A 15,303-nucleotide genomic window follows, 5' to 3' on the forward strand; every position below is an offset into this window, starting at 1 on the left:
GTTATTTCAATGTATATAAAATAAAAAGCTTTGTTTAAATGTCCGTAACAAATTACCTTTTTCTTTGTTACCGAATGTAACTGCATCATTGCGGCACTTTATATACGATTAAAACAGTTAGTTGTGCAAGGCCGATCGCCAGCGCGATAGTTCGCGGGGTCAAAAATAGCAGGCGAGGGCCGTACCTGGCGCCACCCCGCGCTCAATGTCAACTTTCAATCATGGGCGGGCGGTAGGAATCGGCCAGGAATAGGGTTATCACTCTTTCATTAAACAAAAATCATATCATTTTGCTTCAAAATCTTATGTTGAAAGTTTCATTAGTACATTTAATTGATAATACTAAGTAGAATTTTGTTATCTAATATCAGTATGCAAATAATAATTTACAGTAATAAAGTCAATCGAAGAACAAGTTTATTTTACAATTGAAACGTTTAAGTTAGTTAAAATACATTGAAATATTTTGCTTTTTAGCTGCTAGCCCTACGCTTTATGCGACGTTAGCTTTGTATTCTTAGTCCTGCCGTGGTCGCATTGTAGACTTGCGATTTTTACGATGCCGCTTTTGCCTCATCGGCGATTACAATTTGTCAAGAAAGGCTCTTCGTGTCGAGGGGAGAGATTAATAAAGATTTTTTTAAGACGCCTAGCAATGTCCGTTTTCAAATAGTTATCGTATAGCGTAAATTAGAAGTTGATAACAGTTTAAGTGCTAAGGATAGAATCTGCGACTTTCACACCGCTATCTACGCGGTCTGTATACCGTTGAGTTATTAACCGCGTCAACATTTGTTGCCTAAATTGCCAATAAGATATCTCTAAACATATGGATAGTTAAATCAAAATAAATGACAATCGTTTATTTATTTACGTTCACGCGTACATGAGATAGTTTTACATAATATATTAATGTTGTTTAACATTGATGTTATCAACATGAGGCTCGGTCAGAAAATATTACAGTAATTAAATAAAATGTAACTAATTAAATTATTATTCAATTGATACCATGACCGTATTGCACCGTGTTTAAATGTGTGTAGTAGAATCTGCGTTATTCTAAATGATAATCCGTCCGTAGCCGCTCTGCTCGACTCAGTGTTCTAACATATTCTTGCAAAGTTCTAGTGTGAATTTTATTCTGTAAAGTAAATTAAATAAAACTTTTATGACTTTTTGCTGGAACCTTTTTGTCCTCTTTGTTTACATAGCAGCTCGCAAAGCCTCTCCGTGCCAACAGTCGCTTTGTCAAGCGTCGGGTGACATTAGCTCGACCCGCTGTCAGATAATTTGGAAGCCAAATAAAATTATTTCCAACTCTATTTCCGGAATTTCTAATAAGATTTGAAATGTTAATAACAACTATGTCTTATAAATATTAATAATTATTTGTTACTTAAAAAATACAAATTCACGGATACATCTTATACATATGTATACAAATTACAAATATACAAAATATTTGTATGAGATTTGTAGATCTCCAAAATGTTTACAAAACGGACACAACCGCTTAGAAACATCTTTACAATTTTACAAATGCCATACTAAAAACATTTCTCATAAACTAAAAAAAAAATATTAATAAATACTAAATTTGAAGTTGTCTATAGAAAAAAAAAGTGCGTCGGGAAATAACACGACTTAGTGTTAGTTTTTTTTAAATATATAGGCTAGCGCTTGACTGCTTATCACACCTGATCCAAAGTGAATAGACAGTCTAAGGTGGACCGCGCTTGTCTAGAAGATGCCTGTTCACTCTTGACTTGAAAGTACCCATATTCCATGTGGTGGGGAAAACGGAAGTCAGAATAATAAAAATAGGGTATTCCAGACCTTAGCGGTGCGTATCAGAAGTGAGGAAGCAAATCGTTTCGTATGTGTCTTAAATACGTCAACTACGTACGGGTGCAGATCTTTTCGATGCCTCGCAGTTCTGTAGTGAAAAGGTGACAGGGGAACCAAATTAAATAGCTCCTGAGCACACTCTCCGACGTACATTCTGTAGAATACCGACAGGCAACCTTACGACGGTGTTCTAAGGTCTTGCGTTTTGTGACCAGTGTCTGGTCGCCAATGAGCCTTCTAGCACGACGATCCACTGAATCCAAAATATCAAGCTGGTACTTAGCAGAGCCGTCCTATAAATGGCTGCAGTACTCCATGCACGATCTGACTTGAGCTTGGTATAAGGTCAGAAGCTGTTCAGGTGTGAAGTACTCTTTGACCTTATTGAGGATGCCAAGTTTTTTGCCAGCAGTTTTAGCTTTGGATTCAATGCATTGTCCCTAAGTTGAGTTTAGATGTTAAAGTCTAAACTCCTAGAAGCTCAATAGTGTTGGTGATGGGTACAGATACATTTCGAAAAGTCGGAGTCAGGAGGAATGGATTCCTCTTGGCGGTGAACAAACACGCTTGAGTCTTGGTAGTTAGTGTACAGACAGACACGTTCAAAAGTCTAGTCGGATCAACTTTATACGTCGGTGTCAATCAATCTCATCAATAAGGTCAATACAATGTAACGAGAAGAGAGAGCTTGGATGATCCAAGCTAAAAATTCATAACTAGCAGTTCTGTTTTTAACCGGCCCGAAGCATTTGCCAGTCCATTAAGGATAACGAATCCGCAGGATCAACTTGAGGGTAGTAAAGTTTATTAATGGCTCGATTACAAGCTCGACCCGTGGTGTAAAGAAGTGCTATCAATCAGTCAGGTGTGCGACGGGAACGGTATCTATTCTCTCAGTAACGCTAATAACAAAATTCCGACGCCCCTGTTTGTTCAACAGAAAGGGGTGAAGATGAATATCCTTAAACGCTTTATTTAGGTAGTTATTCGCATTGTGAAACTGATATTTTGAATCAAATAAAGTTTTGTATTGCGCTATGTTAATTTTCAATTTAATTACTGATAAAATTGTTAAATATTTCAACATTCAAAATGTATTTAATAAATTGTTGTTCTAGGGCAAATGAAAAGGAATTTGTTTGTGAGTTAGGTAATCTTGGAATTTAATATTGAACATACTCATACGTATGAGATGAGCAGAAGGTAAATAGCCAAGCTATGGAGGCACCAGAGCGACGGACGCCACTGTCCGAATAGCTCAATTACAGTTAATTCGCAACGCACACACATTCAACGCGAGGTGCATGCATGTGCGACGTCCACATTAATGTATGTAAATGCATGCGACCGGCCGCGGCCGGCCGCCGACGCTCACAATATTGCGACATTAAACGGAATATGGCTGACGAGACGGACATTTTGGACAAAAGTCGACATTTGCTAACGTTATGCAGCCACTCATGTACACTTAATGCTTCGAATAACCATTATGGACGATTGTTCGTAGAGCCAATGCTTTTAAGTCATTTATTTCAGACTTTCTAAGCCTCATATTGTATCTTGAAATAGTCGTAGAGATCGATCTATTTAGTGCAGTGAAATAAAACCTATTTTGATTTATAAAAACATTCTTACAATAGACAAAAATGTATTTTCTTATTCAACAAGAACCGAATACCGTATGTATAGAAACGGACGTATCACAGTGAAACTCGAGGTGTACTTGGGTATGGCGATATGGCTATGTTTACGTCTAGGCGGCTGTCGAAGCTACGTTATCCTATAAGTATTTAAGTAACCATCCAAGAGATCGATCTATGTTAAAAAGCGTCCTCTTCGAAACTTTTCAAGAATTTTCTTTGGATAGAAAATGTTTACTTAAACTATATTTGAATAGGATTTCGATAGGTATTGTTCAAAGTATTATAAAATTAAAGAAACTTTTAAATGGATTTTTCTACGGTTTTTGGATTATTCCCTCGTAAATATCATTTACCATACACATCTAGTGGTGGTAGGGCTTGGTAAAAAAGAAATGTATGTATATTTGGAATAAGTGCGTTTGTTTTCTAAGGATGTGCATTTATTCTGTGAAGGCATTTCAATTTTATAAAATGTATGTAGTACCTACCTAAACGATTTTACATTTTTGACAAATTCAATATTTTGCAGTTTTATGCACTTTCAATTGCCCAAAATTAAATTTGAATTGGAATCAGACAGATATTTCTTGATATTAATATCATGGTCAGGATTGATCGTTCCATCGCATATGAAATACATACAAAACAGATGCGGATGTTATATACCTTAACGTTACCTCCACATCATCATTCGTATCACCTCGACGCGATATGAATTTCAATAAAAAAACAAAGCCATTAGATATCCATGGTAAGATTGAACAAGTAGACTCATATTCAGAAATTAATAACGCACAATGGAAATTGTTTAAAAGTAAAACAATCAGTGTGGGAAGAATAAACACCCGAACAACAAATAGATGAACCAGCATTTCTGCCATAGAATTCCTAAAAAACATATTCACAACTTTGACTAAATTTGCGAAGTATTTAGGTAGGATTGAATTCCGTCAACAACGTGAAAACTGTTACAATACAAATTACATAAAATTAAAGTGCCTCGAACAACGTTCACCCGGTCCTATTGTGTTAATGTAGTTTGCTCGCATAATTATCGTAGAAATAATGACAATAAATGTGAAATGGAGATAGACGAAGAAAACACGTGCATTCGACAACAAAGGTTGACTTCCTAGTCAACTCATGACCACGATAGAAGCAACTCTGTCGTAACGTCGAGAAAATTAACAAAAAATGATCACGAATAATACCCGAAAATACAATATAAAAAGAATTTAGGACAGGATACTATAATATCTTTTATGTTTTTTTTTAAATACACCTATTTAAAAAAAAACATAAATTATTAATTCATATTAATGAATATGAACGATTGAAATCAATAGTTATATTTATACTATACTGTATTACAAATTAATTAAACAGAATTTTTCGTATGTTTTGATGAGAAACGTTTACTGGCGCACCCTTAAGACGCTTATGCCGTGACAACAAACGGCATGACGCTCTCTTATGCCGTCATACCCCACTGCTCTCTCTACGAAGCTCTATCTTTTTATTTATTTTACTCCATATTTATTTATTGATATTGTTTTTTTTTTTAAATAAACATCAATTTCAATGTTTTACATCTGCCGCGTTTACCGGATAGCCACATTTTTTCATAACAACGGATACTGTGACGCATCTATAACATATATATTTATTCTGTTGCGAACTTTTCTGTAGACATAGGACTCTACAAATTATACATACAACATTTTCACGGCCCGACAAATTCTCTCTCGGACCATGTCGACAAAACAACTGTAACTTAAAAAAAATATGCAAACAAACAATATAGCCCGGGTGCCTCCTGAAACTGATCAACCATAATTTAAAATTTCCATATGTAAAGTTTTATTTAACTGTTTTGCGTAAATTCGAAATAGGTATTTTTAATATTTTTTGCAAGCAAAGCAAGGGTCTTACTTTTTATATCTTTTTAAGTAAGAATTCTCAATAACAAACATTACATACTTAATTATAATCATATTTATTGGTTTTTATGTTTTCTGCTGAATACAGCAGCAACACAACATGCCTTTCAAAATTTTGTTGAGCATAATTATTGGCAACTCGTTTATGAACTTGCAATTGGTATTTTATCTACAACGTATATGAAATATTTTATAAGAAAATAAAAATTATATTATTTACATAAATAAGTATATTAGCAAATAGTTTATGAAAATTAAAACGAGTTAAAGGTAAATTTTCCTGCCGCCTAAACATTTCAATGCTCACTAACGCCCCCTACGGGACTTTCAGACAACGTCATTGTTTTATCAAGCTGGCATTGTCATGGTGATTCACTTCATGTCAACATTTGCACCATATTATGTTAATATTCCTCTACTACAAATTATCCTCCGCGAACGTGAATTCACTACAAGTCCTGCTATTAATATAAAACAAGGCAGTTTTATCAGATTTACAATCTTGTATGTCACAATACGATTTGCTAATTCTTTTATCTTATTAAACAAAGCTAATACTTTTAAAAGTATGAAATTAATCTTTGAATCATAATGGAGATTATTATTAACCTATAATAGATCCCATTGAAACCCAAATGGCTGTAAATGAACAACGTATGTGATGTCGAAGAGGTTATGTTCACGACAAACAAAAATATTAAGGCGTTTACCTTGTTTTATCTGAAGTCTGTCTGCTAGCACCACTATTATACGGCACAATATATTTCACATTAACGAAATACAAGAATTTTAGTTAAAAAATTGGTTTACATCACAGAAATAACAAAATAAAACAGAAAACATTGAAAGCGGGCAAGAAGCGCGATACGAAACAGCAAGCTAAGCAGCAGCTGACTACAAGCGCATGCCCGATGTGACCTTGTATGGGCGACCAGCCGTGCAATATTTTCATATTTTAATCGCAGTTTGAATAAAGTAGGTGTAAAATGTCATTATACATTGCAAATAAATTTTACACAATTTAAATAATGATATGAATTATAATTTTTACAATATAATATCTTAATTGATATTGCATTATAACATTTTATGATTAAGATGGTAGCAATAAAATTTAACATACAAAAGTAATTTTATAAAGTTGAAAAATGTATATTTTTGTTTTTAGTCAATTATGCTGAGAAAATCATTTATATGATATATTAAAAGCGAATAAATTTTTTTTGACGTCCGTACAAAGTTGTATGTGTGGATGCGCAACGTGGAGGAGTAGTGTGGGCGCGCACCGGCGGCGATGGTGTTGCACTCTAGCGGGCATATTGTGAATTATCGATTCTCCTTGTGCCGCCGCCCGCTATTGGCTCTGCTTCGTAATTGGTTTATGTAGCCCGTTCGTAACATGAATTCAAATTTAGCGCGCGCTGGGGCTCTCGAATGAACAGAGCCGAGTATTTGTACAGGGAAAATTACCCGTTCCAGATAATAAAATCTAGTAAAATACTATGGAAACTTTGTTTCAATCTCAGTGCGATGTTTCGACTATATAATATACTCGCTCGCCTTTGGAGATCGTTAATTTAAATAATGCGGTCTGAATAGAAGGTTTATTAATGACAAGAATATTAAGACGCTATAAGTATTCGTTTAATTCTATCATAATAGTTAAAGTATAATTAATGATTGTTATTAACGATAAGATAATGTTCTTATGTAATGAGTTTTGTTTTATGGCTTACAAGTATATAAGTATTTATTGTAGATTGTAAGTTTGTAATACTGAATTAATTACGCTCTGTATTTTAGTATTGTTATTAATAAATATTTATAATTTAAATCAGATTCAGTTTTTCGTTCAAATAAAGTCAAATATTTATATTTATAATATTACATTTGTTATTATATTAATTTGGATTTTTTAAAGGACATTTGTATTTTATTATAAAGTAAAACTATAAGGCGTAATATACAGAGCAGGTTGTTTGAGCATCGTCTTGCTCCAGCACTAAATTTAAGAGGAGGGGAACTGATATTTATGCACGTTAATAAGAAGCCGAGCTGCAGACAAAGCCTACCTTACGAACAATCTGCTACAAAAGTAGCTCATAAGTTTAATTTTCCTTTGAAATATTGTAACGTAGTAAAACCAATATAGTAACATATTATTAGTGAAAACTAAAAAAATATATTGTTAATTTGTTTCGAATATTATATATTATTTATTAATATGAAAAATATAAGGTTTTTAGCAGTCCAATCGTTATATTACTTTAATTACTTAATGAAATTTAAATGATTTCAATGATATAATCAATACCTTACCGCACGAGTGACGTCATTCTTTCTAGCTTTTATTCAAATATTGTAGACATTTGTAGAAATTTCATTGGCGTAAGATTCAGTTGTACATTCATTTGATGTATATACATACTGTAAACAGTATGGATGTAATTGAAGGCGTGAAATGGTGTTTTTCGAAGACTTGATTAGTGAACTTTGATTCGTTTCTGCTACTCATATTTTGATAAGAATTTATTATGCATATAAACCTTTCAGAAAATAATCTTTAAATATAAAGTGGAAATCTAATTAGAATATTGATAGTTGAATTAAGCAGATAAACAACCAGCAGACGCGAATATAATTGCGACTTCTTTTATTACTATTTTACAAATATAGGTAATTATTACGGTATAGACAAATTATTCAATTGTATTGTCTTTTATAATACACATTATACATATAAATAATCCTGATAACTGCTCACTGCTATGTACAAACATATGTAACATGACAGTTGGGAACTGAGCAGTGCGAGTAAGTAAACACTAACTGTATTCCACGCTGCAACAAAATAATTTTAGGATGTAAATACGGCATGGCGAAGAACATAAGACGAATGCTGAATAGGACTTAGCCTAGGTATAATTATATAATATTAATTGAAAGTATATATTTTTGCATTTGATTAACTATTGAGAACTTTTATTTTTGATGGTTTGAACGGGATTTTATTATGAACAGATAAACCTGTAACTAAATATTTATCGCCATTGCAAATAAATATCTTACTACTATCCTATAATTCAATAATATAATTTCAGTTTCGTATATTTGGCTAACATCGTTTGGGTAAACATTGTGAAGGCGTTCGGTTTATTTGTTTACCTTATATTAGTCCACATTTTGGTATATATTGCGGTCAAATTACTGTACAGCGACTACAACGTACGGGGTTCCCCTTGAAATTGGTAAGATAACTGTGACGTTATGCAATAAGACGCATTTGCAAGAAGAATACGATTTTTTTAATACCCAAGCTAAGTCGGTCTTTGTTTAATTGATAATTACTAGATATTTATATATATTTTTATTTCTCTCACTACACATATTATGTAATAATACTGTATATGGCTTATACAGTATTATTTATTTTTGCAATATATTTTGGCAGAGGGGAGCGCTAACGTTAAAATATACTTTTTTTTTATTAATTTCAGAACGCAGCATAGCATAGGGGCTAACTTATGGTAAACGGGGACACTAGCCATCGTACTGCAAGAAGCATAACCACTTTTTGCACCGTGAACGTGTCATCAACCACGTAATCGAAAACGTGTGTGTGTAATAATATTGACTCTACCACTCACCTGAATACAGCAATGTTAAGTTTTGATATTTGGTGGTGGAATAATTGCGGCGGTATTAGTGTGTGGTACCCACCCGGACCTACACTAAGCCCTAACTAACCACGCTAGAAAATTTTTAATTATATGTTTTATTATTTAACAAAATCTGATTAATAATAATTCTCTAAACCATAGCCCCGAGGAGCGAGCTTAACTATTCCTACAATCAAAAGTTTGATATTTCATTAAGATATTTCATTTCAAATTGTTCATTATACAAATATATTTCATTTACAAATATAAATATGAAACATTAAATTAAAAAAAACAACATCCCTAATCCAACCACCATCCAATTACCACTACAACGTCTTTTTTATGTTATAGGTAGGCGGACGGGTTAATAGGCTACCTGATGGTAAGTGGTCACCACCGCCTATAGACATTGGCAATGGAATTATTTTGTTGCAGCGAAATATTAACAATTTCTTGGGAACTATGATATGTCCCTTGTGCCTGTAGTTACACTGACTCACCCTTCAAACTGGAACGCTACAATACTGCAAGTATTTCTGTTTAGCGGAAGAATATCTGATGAGAGGGGGTAGCTACCCAGATGGGCTTGTAAAAAACCTACTACCTAGTAAAGTAGTGTATTTATAATTCCATTGTAGATATTTTAATTTGACCAAGAAAAAATAATTAAACTGCTAGATACATATAGCATGATATTTGACAAGGCGCGTTTTAATTTAGACGCGACTGGAAATAAATATAATAAGTATAAGATTAAAATATATCCACACAACTATTTGTATAAAACTTTATTTACTGACGTAACTAAAACCATTTTAATTTATAATTGCTTGTTTGGTCGTATGTATAATATTTTACACATACTTTTAAAACCTATTAATTTATTTTGGATGTTTTCATGACTTTTTCTATTTTTGATATGCTTTAGTAACAGAACAAACTTGGAAAAGTAACCTTATTTGCAAGTATTTGGAAAACATAAATGGAAACAAGAGCAAATGAGATGTGTGCTAGTAAAATTTACTGAGTAGCTGTGAATTTTGCACGGGGCGGTGCATTATGCTGCGCACGTAGCGCGCTGTCTGCACGCGGGCGGCGCGGGCGAGGTAGAGCCATATTCCACTGGCTGTGGCCGACGCTTGCGTGCTCTTCTATCACCGAATTTCATTTATTATTTAAGGCTCTCTGTACTGAAATGTACTTATTGCTGTACGTGATACAGACTTTACTATGTGATCCTTTTATGACGAACCAATTCAATACATCTACAAAACTTTAAATCTTTAATCAAATTCTGATAAAGTAAATCCACGATAAATTCAAAAACTTTAACTGAAAATATTTAATTCAAAAAAGTAATCTTCAAAGAGGCAACGCGAAGAGGATACCGTGCATATTTATTGCCGGTCTCTAAACCGTTTCTCGGGTAATTCGGTACAAGCAAAGCGACATTATTTTTGTAGTAATTTCAACGAATGTCCCTTAAAATATTCAGAGCGCTATAGCTGGGCCCATTAACGTGCTTGGGCGCAATTCGGAACGGGGACTCGTCCGCAAATGGCGGTGATATCATTAACTTGACCCCCACAACTATCCGTCGCTCTGCAAGTTTTTCCCGATATTACACAGGAGAGACATTTGTGCTACGATACAAACAGTCCCCTGAAACATCTGCTTAAAAATAACATCAATTCGACCAATAACCACAACACAAATCGTTGACAAACTCAGACAGCCATTAACTGAAATCATGAATAAAGCCGCCACCTGGCTTGCAATGTTTTCATCTTTCTTAGTACATATTCTGCACTAATCTGAACTGAAAAAATAATTTGTACACGAAACTATGACACCATATGTAAAATTTAGTAGACATCTTTGTGTTACATTATAATTATAAAAAGGAATAAAAAGAGGTAAGTATGAAATAAAAAAGCTAAGAATGTGCATTTCCTAATCGAATTTATGTCATCAAAGTTATGGTTCTGACTTTTGAAACACCGTTTCAAAAAATAGATAACGAATTTCACAAGAAAAAGGAAACTTCCCCTATCTTCAGACACAAAATATGTGGCGCGATACGAAGATAGGTACGGAATTCCTAACTAAACTTGTGCGAGGGGATTTCTCAGCTAAAGAAATAACGGCGAAAACTCACTAGCTCTGAACAAACGCATACCCGAGTGCCGCTGTTCTTTCAGATATGCAGAGCAAATTATAAGGCGCTCCGTGAGCCACTGTACAAATTTGAATTTATGAACTTTTAAAACGACTTTATGCTCTCTGACTATTACACGGCTCCACCGTTGGAAGATATACTCGGCCAAATTGGTATATAATCTTAACAACAGAGATCGTGTGCAAAGGCACGATAATTTTAATTAAAACCGTATACTTAGTTTCACTTTAAATGCGATTTTATATAAAATTATAATGTCATTTGCAAAATGTCGTAAATTTGACGTGCGCGCTACGACTTGAAATTGCTATTCGATAGGTGAGAATAAAAAAAAGAAACAACGTTGTACGGCGCCCTAGAAGAAATTCTTCTTGTTTCCAAGAAATTGTTTTTGCCAGCGGGGTATCAAGCTCTTAATTGAAAATTATGGTTCGCTATGAGAAACATATATTTAATTTATATACGGTAACTTTGCAAACGAGAAACAATTTATATTTTATTTCCATAGAAGCTAGTATCATGCCTTTTTTTAAAGTTATACGATAGTATTATTTTACATCTTGTATTTTTTTTTTTTTATAGAATAGGAAGGCGGACGAGCATATGGGCCACCTGATGGTAAGTGGTCACCAACGCTCTTAGACATTAGCATTGTAAGAAATGTCAACCATCGCTTACATATCCAATGCGCCACCAACCTTGGGAACTAAGATTTTATGTCCCTTGTGCCTGTAATTACACTGGCTCACTCACCCTTCAAACCGGAACACAACAATACCAAGTATTGTATATGCTATAAAACCGTTACCAATTTTAAGTTTTTGTATTTTCTACCGTTGGCTGATTTACAATTCTGATTTATGCTTAGAAATCCATAAGCACCATTTATTTCTATTTTAATTATATTTTCGAATATTGTACGATTAGTAAATCGCTGGGGCGGGTCACAAACTAAGAACTGTGATGTCGAGCACGTTATATATTAGTCCGAGTAATTTAAAGTTAGTTGTGGGCTTGCAAATAAGCGAGGGGTTCGGACCGCAACTTGCTCCGCCCGCGCCAAATTACAGACTGTCAACTCGACTCAAGTAACCTGTTGACACTATGTTAACTTGTGACGTTTCTCAGAGGCTTTGTTTAATATAGATACAACTTCCATCAACGTTACCAAAATAAAAATTACCTGGAAATAGAAAAATGTCCTAATCATTCCAATAGAATTTTCAATTTGTGACGAATTAAAATTTTTATTTATAAAGTGCGGTTTGTAATGTTTGAATTAATTAATTATTTATTTGTCATTGGAATGATCACTGTAAAGATGTTTTGAATCCTAATCATGGTCCCTAAGTATCACATAGCAAAGAATATATTAGATAGGTTTTACATAGAATGCCTTGAAGTCGTTTTCCCGGCAGCCAACTGAGAGGATACAGTCCCTGAGCCGCCGGTTCAGTTTGAAATTTCATTCTTTCGAACACATATCTCGACTTCGTCCGGAAATCTACTTTACATTTTTCATCCTAATGGCCATTGGGAGAAAATTGGAAAAGAAGTTTCGAAGTCCCATTCCAATCCTAAGACAGTTTACATTAAAGAACGTTTTAAGATATTTTAATATGATTGACTCCATGATGATTTGGAGTAATTCAAAAACTCCTTTTCGACTATCTCGTATATTTTTATTAAAACTTGCACTAACTTTAAAGCCGCTTATAGATATATAATAAAAATGTTATAGAAAAGCGTAAAAATATTATGAAACTTATTATGAAGCGATTAAAAACGTTAGTAGTAAAGTTATACTGTGATGTAAAATCTGCTTAAAATATAGCACTCATACATAAAGTTGAAGATCAGTAAGCTGGTTTTAATGATAAAATAAAAAGGATATAGCCATCCAGCGCTCTCGTACTTTGGAATAAAATGTGTGTAACTAAAAATAAACAAATAATTGGTGTAAAAATATACAAAGAAATATATCGCAAATTATAATCAAATTTAGATTATATTTATACCAGCTGGTACAAAAAACGTCATTATTAATTAGCAAATGTAGTAGAAGTTATTTTTAAAACTAACCGCAACCCCTTGCAAAATTAAAAATGTGTATGCACTGTTTTCCTGGAACTCAGAAGGGGTGAGAAAGGGGGCATAATGTGTGGCAGCCCTTGCTTAGGGTTCGACCACTGATGATGCCTATAGTGCCAATGACCCCTTATCGATTCGTCGAATTCTATGAACTGACTTAATTGCAAATTGTGTTCGATTCACGATTCTTATCAGACATGAGAATTTGTAACATAGAAAGTACATTAACTCAATTGGATACTAAGTATATTTAAAATTTATTATATATATCTTCTTATGTTTGGCATTTGCATAATTCCAAATATTGCCTAGAATTGGAAAACATATTAACTTGTCCGTTTAAAAATATGTATGTAACAAGTGCAAATATAACGTATAATAGTATTATGTGTTATATTCAAATGACGTTAAATTTCTATCTATGAAAATTGATTATGTCTAAATGCCAAGGCCTTACTTATAAATGTTGTTAAGCGGGTGTTTAGTTTAACGCTGATTTCTCTCTTTCTGTTATCATCGATTTGACATACGAAAGAAGATAACAGCATTGTTCAAGTTATCAAGCCCCTTACAGCATTAAGCCATTTATTATTAAGACGTGAATGATTTCAGAAACTAACATTAATTCTAAGTTAGAATATACAAAACACACAGTGTACAGAATTCGTATTTTCCGACTTAGATTCAAGTAACAACTATAAAGACAAAGTTCGATTCAGAAATCCACCGTATAGTCCTTTAGCCGAGATGGAATCGAATACAATACAAATACAACTAGATAGAATAACAACTAACTACACACTGACTGCTAAAACTCATTCTTCATACAAAAACATTCAAGCAATAAGATAAAAAATGTTTCTAATGATATGAGAAGACGGCATTACTATGCGACCCAAATTATTATATACGGTGCTCTTAAAAAGTTTTTAAGAAACGAACGTTGCGTTGTTTATTAAGGTAGGTTATGTATAGGTTGATTGTTTCAAGTTTCAAGAACAGTCCGCTAGGGAGCGGGCGTGGCTCCTTGCGTCCGCGCCAGAGGTTCCGACTCGTGGTCCGCTTGTCTTAATTTACGGCGGAGTTAACCGCGGCCCGCAGTTTGTATTCATTACCCACCTGGCCACCCCGTTGCAGAATTTAATTCCTCGCAGAATCACTGCTCTAATTTACCACTAATCAAATATTTATTTCATGGTTGAGATATGGAATCCTTGGATTTAATTTACAACGTAAGTATTCATATACCACTGAGAATTGCTTAGAAATTCACAGAACAATTTAGTTACGTATATATTGTTGTGTGTGTGTGTGTGTGTTCTAGAAAGGCACTTTGGTATTTTGTAGTTATTTTATTATACACTAGAATAGCTACTACATATTTATAGTGTTTTTTTGGTGTCACAAAGTAGTAGAAATATTATAAAAGATAAATTGTAATAATATTATTCACAAACACTTTTATTCGTAGTTGAAGAGAATTGAAATATATTTGTCTACGCTGTTTCCAACTTTTTGACACCCAGCGGGCACTGAATTAATTTAATTAGGAATCCACTGACAACTTTCTCTAGAAATAATAAAAACTTAATTACATAGTTAATTTTCTTTGCTATTCAATGGTTTAGTTTGACTGGTAGATTTAAATTTAAATAAAAAACAAATTCGCAACTTGTCATATCGATTATTGTCACTTCTATATATTTGTTTTATAATCGCTAAGCGCTAGGGTGTTTCGTATTGTTTATTCGGAACATATATGATGAAGCAATTATCCTTGGCCGCTGTAAGTTATTTTATTACGGACCGGGTCGGGGCGGCGGCATATTTACGGGGTACGGTACACTTAAACACCGCGTTCGTTTGTATGTGATGCAAAGTTAGTCCTACAAACTATTTACACAAACGTAAAACACACAGACCTGGAATTCATTTCT

General features: G+C 33.7%; 1 protein-coding gene across 2 annotated transcripts in view; it reads right to left on the reverse strand.

The window, feature by feature from the left end:
* Window positions 1–15,303, reverse strand: part of LOC126781049 (muscleblind-like protein) — a 245,292-nt gene that overhangs the window by 99,977 nt on the left and 130,012 nt on the right. The window contains exon 1 of one of the 2 annotated variants that reach the window (XR_007670601.1): window positions 6,145–6,311. The exons of the other annotated variant lie outside the window; for it this stretch is intronic. The gene's annotated coding sequence lies outside the window, so the exon portion shown is untranslated. Of the gene's footprint in view, window positions 1–6,144; window positions 6,312–15,303 lie in introns of those variants that run through there. 2 annotated transcript variants of the gene reach the window in all.

The sequence above is a fragment of the Nymphalis io genome, chromosome 3 (genome assembly GCF_905147045.1).
Source record: "Nymphalis io chromosome 3, ilAglIoxx1.1, whole genome shotgun sequence".
NCBI lineage: Eukaryota > Metazoa > Arthropoda > Insecta > Lepidoptera > Nymphalidae > Nymphalis > Nymphalis io.